Genomic DNA, 7,860 nt, shown 5'->3' with positions numbered 1-7,860 from the left:
ATGCTGTAAAGCCCTGTGAGGCAAATTGTGATTTGTGATATTGGGCTTTATAAATAAAATTGATTGAATTGATTGATTGAATTAGCTGATTGGTGAAGGGAGTCGGCTGATAGATCACATGATTCCTTTCTATGCAACCAATTGGCGAATCTCATTCAGGACACCCTATTTAAACTGCTCTGACCTGCCTTCACCCCAGCTCATCCTTTTCATGTTGTGTCTGACTTATCAATATCATTTCTCTTTGTCACTGATGCTGCTGTGTTCTGTTCCTGGGGGTCTTTGCTGCTGCTCTCCCTGCCTTAGGCTTTCCATGTGGGCGCATGGAAGGGCAGAGAGGTTTGCTTTCTTTGTCTTAGGCTTTCTATGTAGGCGAGTGGAAGGGCAGAGAGGTTTGCTTTTTTTGTCTTAGGTTTTCTACGTAGGCGAGTGGAAGGGCAGAGAGGTGTGCTTTCTTTGTCTTAGGCTTTCTACGTAGGCAAGTGGAAGGGCAGAGAGGTGTGCTTTCTTTGTTTTAGGCTTTCTACGTAGGCCAGTGGAAGGGCAGAGAGGTGTGCTTTCTTTGTCGTAGGCTTTCTATGTGGGCCAGTGGAAGGGCAGGAAGGTTTGCTTTCTTTGTCTTAGGCTTTCTACATAGGCGAGTGGAAGGGCAGAGAGGTGTGCTTTCTTTGTCTTAGGCTTTATATGTATGCGAGTGGAAGGGCAGAGAGGTTTGCTTTCTTTGTCTTAGGCTTTCTACGTATGCGAGTGGAAGGGCAGAGAGGTTTGCTTTCTTTGTCTTAGGCTTTCTACGTAGGTGAGTGGAAGGGCAGAGAGGTGTGCTTTCTCTGCCTTAGAAGAGGCCCCAGAACAGAGCCACACTGCCAAATATAACACTGCAAATGGAAATAAAGTTTTCTTTGACTGACTGAATAAGGTTTTTTTTCCATACATCTTCCAAATCATCATTCAGCAATAAAAAATGTGAAATATATTTCCATTGATATCATCATATTGATTGGAGCTGTCCCACCCAGCCCTGGCTGCACCTCTAGTTTACATAATCAGGCCGGTTGATATTCATGCTGCTCTGAGATCAGCCAACAAACACACAAACACAGGCGGGCCGGCGGTCGGCTGCAGAGGAATACACTATCGACCAACCACGAATTTATCAGCCACAACAATTAATCTTGTAGGAGGCGGGTGGCGACTGAGTGTGTGTGTGTGTGTGTGTGTGTAAGTGAGCCTCTGAGAGAGAAATGGGGCGAGACCACAGGATAATATTGAAGATATCTTCCGCGCTGATCGTCCCTGATACACACTCACACACAGGCAGACGGACCACATACAGATTTCAGAGGGTCAGCCAGGCATGAGGAGACGCTCCTCACATTCCCTCCACCTGCAGATCATATAACACTCAGAGACGGCTCAACATCTAGGGCTGGATCTGTCCTTCCTTTCTTCTGGGAGAGCCTTTCACCCTCTGAGTGATATCTGCAGGTCAAACATGCAAACAGGCGTTAAAATGCCTGATATGAGGCTCTGAATAAGCAAACAGAGGGTTGTAAAAAGCTGAGCTGTCAGAAGAGAAAAAAGAGCTATCTGTGTCCATGCAAAGCATCACATTACACCTGCTGTCATCCCCTGACTTCCCTCCATACAAGGCAACATGAATTATTGAGCGATCCCGGCTTTGTCAACTACTACACCTCCGATTAAACAGAATAAACAACCTGCTTTCACCATTCATAAAAACAAAAGATCCATGCCGAACCAGGCTGGCGCAGGGAGGATCTGAGTGTGATGATGCCGTTATACAACACAGTGATAAATACATGCAGTCCTGTCACTCACAAAGCCGAGCACATGCTTCCTCTTTATCTCTAGTTTCTCCACCGGCAACAACTGTCTCCACTCTGCAGCTCCTTCCTCCACAGAGGCTCAAACTCCTCGACAGGAGCCAATAAAAGACGAACATCCAGAGGAATATCTGCAGGTTTGTGTACTCACCTTTGTTATTGGAGGAGTGTGTGTTTGTTGGTCGGTGTGTGTGTTATGAGCTCCGTAGCGCAGCAGGCAGCCTCTCCTCTCCTCTCCGTCTCGCTCCCACTGCGAGCTGGAGTAGAGTGTGTGTGAGAGTGTGTGTGTGTATGTGAGCCCTCTCACTGGCTATTGTTACAGAGGAAGGGAGCCAAACTGAGCATGCTCCAACGTGAACAGCCCTTGTGGTTGGCATGGAAACCAGAAAGCGGCTGTCGCACTCGAGTTGTGAGGTGCTTTCTGTTGCAGACACACACAGGGCAGAGTGCAGGCAGGTGCTGCTGCTGCTGCTGCTGGCGTGTCGTCACCGGCCACGTTTGGAAGTCCTGATTAATCCTTAATTCTCTTTGGTTTCACTCTCGTCAGTCGGGACGACGTGACAGCTGCTCTGACAGACCAGCGACCTGGATCACATTCAGGAGTTCACACAGTGTCCTGGATGGAAACTAATCCACCACAGTCCAGAGCTCTCAGTAACACACCTGATGTGTCACCTGGAGGATCCCAAAATGTGACAGAGACTCTGGAGCGTCCTGACGTGATCACATGACACATCATCTCTCTAGGGACAAACTGTGACGAACCTCACGTACAGAGATACTGTGTCTAAATAAATGATTTGAAGTTCTTTAATTATCTTTCCTGTTATGCTGTCATTAATACGTCGACTGCAGAGAGATGATGGGAAATAAGCAGAGATCATTTAACCTCAACAAAGTACTTATTCTCTTAGAATCAAAGGTACTAACTAGAACCATATAGGGTACGTCAGTTTGTCCCCAGTGGACGACTCTTTTTGGTTCCTGGTAGAAACTTTGTGAAAGGTTCCACCTAAAAAAAAAAACTACAAGAGGATCTACAGAGAACCCTTCTGTGGTGTAACAGTCTTACCCACAACATTCTTGAAGTCTCTATCTAGAACCTTTCCACATTCTAAAGGCCAAAATACACCGGCAGCGAACGCCGCGTGTAAAAAAACACACCCCTACTATTTTCAATGCAAACCCCACACTGGCACTAACATCTCCTAAAAGGCTCCTAAAGGCTGATGGGGTCCAACATGACCAACAACGTTCACAGTTCACAGTCATGTTTTAAGGGGGAGGAGATTTTGTGAAATCATAATAATTACAGGCCTTTACTTTTTCAATAGTGCAGTAGGGTTGGAAACCCTAAAAAATCACCAGACTGTGTGGTGTTGTATTGGCTGAAAAATGGTATCAATATATTTATTATGACAGAACACAAGTAAAATAAATCGATGAAGGGGCTTTCAGAAACATCTGCCTCATAAATTTTTGAATATCTGAGGGTGAAGATCTTTGAACAGTGTGTTTTCAACAATCACTGAACAACTCTTTCTTCCAGAAAGGGTTCTTTGGATTAAAAAAGGTTCCTTAAGGAACCCTTATGGCCCTTTGGTCGTGGCTCTAAAACAGTGGTCTTACGTCGCACTGTGAGACAGGTTCAAGGACGGCCGTTGTCAACGTCTTGCAACCAAAGATAACCTGAGATAAAATTCTGACAGTGTCAGAAATTTAGGATGACTATCTCACAGTGTGACAGCTGCTACGACCTACGTCTACTAATCAACCAATAGAAGTGTGGCAGGAAATGACGCAATGGTCACCGCGACACCAGCGCTAAACCCAAACAAATGATCGCTTGCCATGGAGGTAAAACGAACAAAAAGAAGTCTGTGGAAAGTTTGGTGGAGCTGTGGCAGCAGAAGCCTTGTTGATCTGATGTTTCCTCCAGCTGCTATCATGACCGCCAGAAAAAAGACGCTGCATGGAAGGAAACTGCGGAGGAACTGCAACTTCCAGGTGAGCAAGCTACCTATGGTGGCGCAGATGGATGACGTACGCTGATGACGTTGCAGATTGATGTACGTCGTAACCTGCGATACGGTAGTAAACGGCTATCGTACAATCTGCACACATCAAACTTGACGTCGTACCAAAGTTTATTAGATCCACGTCTCAGTGTGTCATGCAATGGTCTTATAAGACTGCTAAAATCGCACAGTGTATAGAGGGCATAAGTCTTACAAGGAAGCCTTGCAACCCGATCTCACTCCGAAGTCATTGAAATCTGATGCTTGGTCAGTGACTTCTGTCACACACCAACAAAAAAGCCGCCCTTTCACGTCAGAATGATACATAGCCGGTCGCTGTTATTGTTTAACAGGATCTGGCGGCATCGTGGAGAAACACAGCGGGATAACAACGAATGTCAACACGAAAGAAGTCCAAGTCGGGCAGGTGGGAGGGGTGGCGGATGGTTCCAACTTTCACCCAGGAGGCCGGTGTTCACTTCCTGTAAGATTGTAAAACCAAACCCTGTTCTTTTTTCCTAAACCCAACCATGTGTGTTTCTTGTTAAAGGAAAAAAAAAACCGTCATTCTGCGGTGTTGTAATGACGTAGTGCTTTTATTTTGAAAGAGACTGTATGCAAACTGTGCACTTCCTGTGAAAACAGAAGTGTATTTTGAAAACAGACAATGCATGTAACAGGCTGAAGTTGACACGGCGTCCCAGAACGTCAACAACCAACACACCCAGGGTACCTTGGACGTCATATGTGGACGTGGAAAGTCCATGACCAAACGTGGACATGTGACGAGGTCACAGTGAGGATGAGTTGACCCTTGACGAACCCTTGTGTTAAAAAAAAAAAAAAGGTTCTTCAGAAGCAAATGCCTCTGGGTAGAAACTCAGCCCTTCAGGGGGAACCCTTTTGTAACCCTTATGTCTAAAAGTGTATATAAAACCATGATCTATCCCCAGCGTAAGCAAGTTGTTGTCGGCCACATCATTAACAGTTTTATTTTTGAAATAGTTTAAAAAGGCACAAATAAACAATGTCACCCTGTCGACTGAAGCATCAGATCAGAGAACACTGGAGGTCACCAACAGTCGATGTCCTCTGTTGTTTAATTTGGAGAATCTGTTGTGGACATCATCACATATTAATGCTGAGATGAAACTAAAATAAATGTGTCCATATTAAACCACTGACCTTTATCTACATCACAGATATGAGTGTTATTACCTGTGAAGGGCAGAATTATTCATCAGGATGCCGCATTAGAGGAAAAATATGATTGACACTGATCAATACGTTTCCTTCACCGATCATGAATAATGAAAATGAACGGAGCGCTTGGCTTCTCTTTTCACCAGGCTGGTTTTAATACGAAGTCTCTCCTGTATCTCAATAAAATCCCATTTTCCTCATTGAAATGCACATTCATTTACGCAGCTGGATGCTCAGAGTCTAATCAGATCTTCTGCTCGGTCGGACGAACATGTGTCGTCAGAAAGAACCATTTCAACAGGCATCAAACACGAGGCATGAATGTTGCGTAAGTGCCTCGCAGAACGACGCTAAGATATTTGTCCCCTGCTGCAGTGTGTTGGTGTGTGCTGTTTGTTGGGCATATGTAGAGGGTCTCCAGGGGCATCCAACAACCCTGACTTCCTGTGGGAATAACAGTCACGAAAGGCACCATGCGGGCATCAGCCAGACGGCTCGTGGTGTGTTTGTGTCCATGTAACAAGAGCACAAACAGAGCTGTGGATTGCTGTCAAACAGAGACAAAGCTACAAGAGAAAACATGGGTCACTTCCAGCTCCATCTTTCTGCCAATATAACACTGGAGCCTTCTTTTGTTCCCTCCGTCCTTGCACGCCAAAAACACTTTCTTCACTCTGCTTATTTTGATCTGACTCCATCATCCACTGCGAACAGAAAGAGATATCAGGTGTTGGTGGAGCCATTATCGGCGCTCAACTCAGCCCTTCATTGTGGAGAGTGTGTTCACTAAGTACCTGCTGCTCTGCATCTCAAGGCTACCTGCCATCACCACAGACACACTCAAACGTTCACGGCTGTTTCGCCAATATTTAGCTGCTCTGTCACACATCCAACGATCAATACAGCGACCGCAGGAGGACATTGATCAGACGGTGGAGGCGGAGGTCTGTGTGTTTTTGGTGAGTATACATTATGTCATCACTGCCAACCTGATGAGGTTTAAATTCACGTTTATATTAATTAATAACCATTTAAATTCTGCAGTGACAGGCGGTAATATGACTGCAGGTGCTGCTCAGGTTAGAAACTTGCCACATGCAAATAACCACATGACAGACCTCTGACATCACAGCCAGCCACCAGAAGAAAATGTTTCTGCAAACCACAAATACGTTTGTACATATTATACATGTGATATCAGTGTTTCCAAAGTGACAAAAGAGCTGACTTTGTCATCTGGAGGTGGAGGAGACGGTGGATCATGTGACACCCAGGCGAGACGGCTTCCAAGCTGCAGACCACCACAGACGACTGCTGAGACCAACAAACAACAAAACAGGACGTCTTTTAGTGACCCATTCATGTGTTTTATTGGGATAGTGCCTCCAAACATGGTGGAATTTTACTGAGACTTTACTGAGACTTTCCTGCTGGGTTAGTGCCACAAACAGCAGCTATTTTAAGATCTTTCCCAAACCATAACCAGGTGGATTTTGGAGGGGATGGTGGATGGCATGTCACCTATAGGCGAGACACCTGTAGACCAAAACATTATCTTTTCCTAACCATCCATAACCAAGCTGTTTCTGAACCCAAACCTAGCCACATGTCAACCACAGAGAGAAGTTCATTCTTGAGTCCAAGTGAACGTTTGTGTCTCGGCATGTTCGTGGTTCTGTTTGTTCTCCTGGTTCTGACTCACCTGCGAAAATGTTGCTGAAATATGATGGTTTTAATCCTCTGGTATTAAAGTTTATTATTTCCCACCTGGCAGCCCTGCTTGTCACATTATTCATGGTCATAATAAGTATGTAGACTGTTTCTGGGTGGATGTCCTGATGTGATGTGCTGTGGCTTGTGCAGACTGTGTTCTTGTCATTTCTGGTTTGTTCCTGCAGAAGCCAATAAAGAGAAGCCTTTACTGTGGGTTTATGTGTGTGTGTGTGTGTGTGTGTGTGTGTGTGTTAATGTCCAGCTCGACCCTGTTCTGTCATCAGACCCATACTGAGATCTGGGCGGTACTGACACCGAGGGTTCGAGATGAGATGTATTCAGTGCCCCGCTCCGCCGGGCGACACACGGTTAGATAATTTATGAGGGCTCCTCCATTGGTTCAATAATTCATAGCGCACTCGCTCTGCCGTTGGTGAGTCACGGACGAGCCTTTTACTGAGAGAAGTCGAGGGAGCCACAGAGTGAGACACATTTGTGGGGGGCAAACTCAATAACAACTTGCCACACCATAACTTTCTGAGGCTCGCTAAATTTAGCACCGCTTCCATGACTCAGGGGAGGAGCCGCACGAGGAGATGGAGGAGGGTGAGCCAGCTTTTAGTGTAGAGTAAGTAACCCTGAGAGCCAGAGAGCGTGAAGCATGGAGGGCTCTCCTGAACAGCAGGAAGTAAAGACAGGACCAGCTTCAGTCATATCATTAGTCCACGTTATTACAGCCACACACAGGAGGCCTGATAAGAGTGTGTGTTCACATCACACTGGCCTCACTGCTGCACAATGGCTCTCACTGTTAGCTCTCCTGGGGACCAACAATGCATTGTTGTTGACCCCCTTGGCGAGCTTTACACGTCGTGGGGGGAGGACTGCATTAATACAGGACGTCGTAAATATTGTCCTTTGCCAGTGTGTTTATGTGGCGCTTGATTGCTTGGCAACCACAGGGGCATTGTGGGGCACAGCGCCGTCCTTTGATGACTGACAATCAATAGAGTGATGGGTGGCTGGGTGGAGGTTGATGGAGGGCACAATGCACAAAGGAACACAGTGACACACATACAGGA

The 7,860-nt window shown here is 46.0% G+C and overlaps 1 protein-coding gene across 4 annotated transcripts in view; it reads right to left on the bottom strand.

The window, feature by feature from the left end:
- The window catches only part of si:dkey-91i10.2 (uncharacterized protein LOC555224 homolog), a 92,510-nt gene that overhangs the window by 65,249 nt on the left and 19,401 nt on the right, over nucleotides 1-7,860 (bottom strand). Inside the window, exon 1 of one of the 4 annotated variants that reach the window (XM_050049428.1) lies at nucleotides 1,996-2,089. The exons of the other annotated variants lie outside the window; for them this stretch is intronic. The gene's annotated coding sequence lies outside the window, so the exon portion shown is untranslated. Of the gene's footprint in view, nucleotides 1-1,995; nucleotides 2,090-7,860 lie in introns of those variants that run through there. 4 annotated transcript variants of the gene reach the window in all.

The sequence above is a fragment of the Epinephelus moara genome, chromosome 7 (genome assembly GCF_006386435.1).
Source record: "Epinephelus moara isolate mb chromosome 7, YSFRI_EMoa_1.0, whole genome shotgun sequence".
Lineage (NCBI taxonomy): Eukaryota > Metazoa > Chordata > Actinopteri > Perciformes > Serranidae > Epinephelus > Epinephelus moara.
Note: the sequence above shows the minus strand (reverse complement) of the source record. Positions and strands in the feature narration are given on the sequence as shown.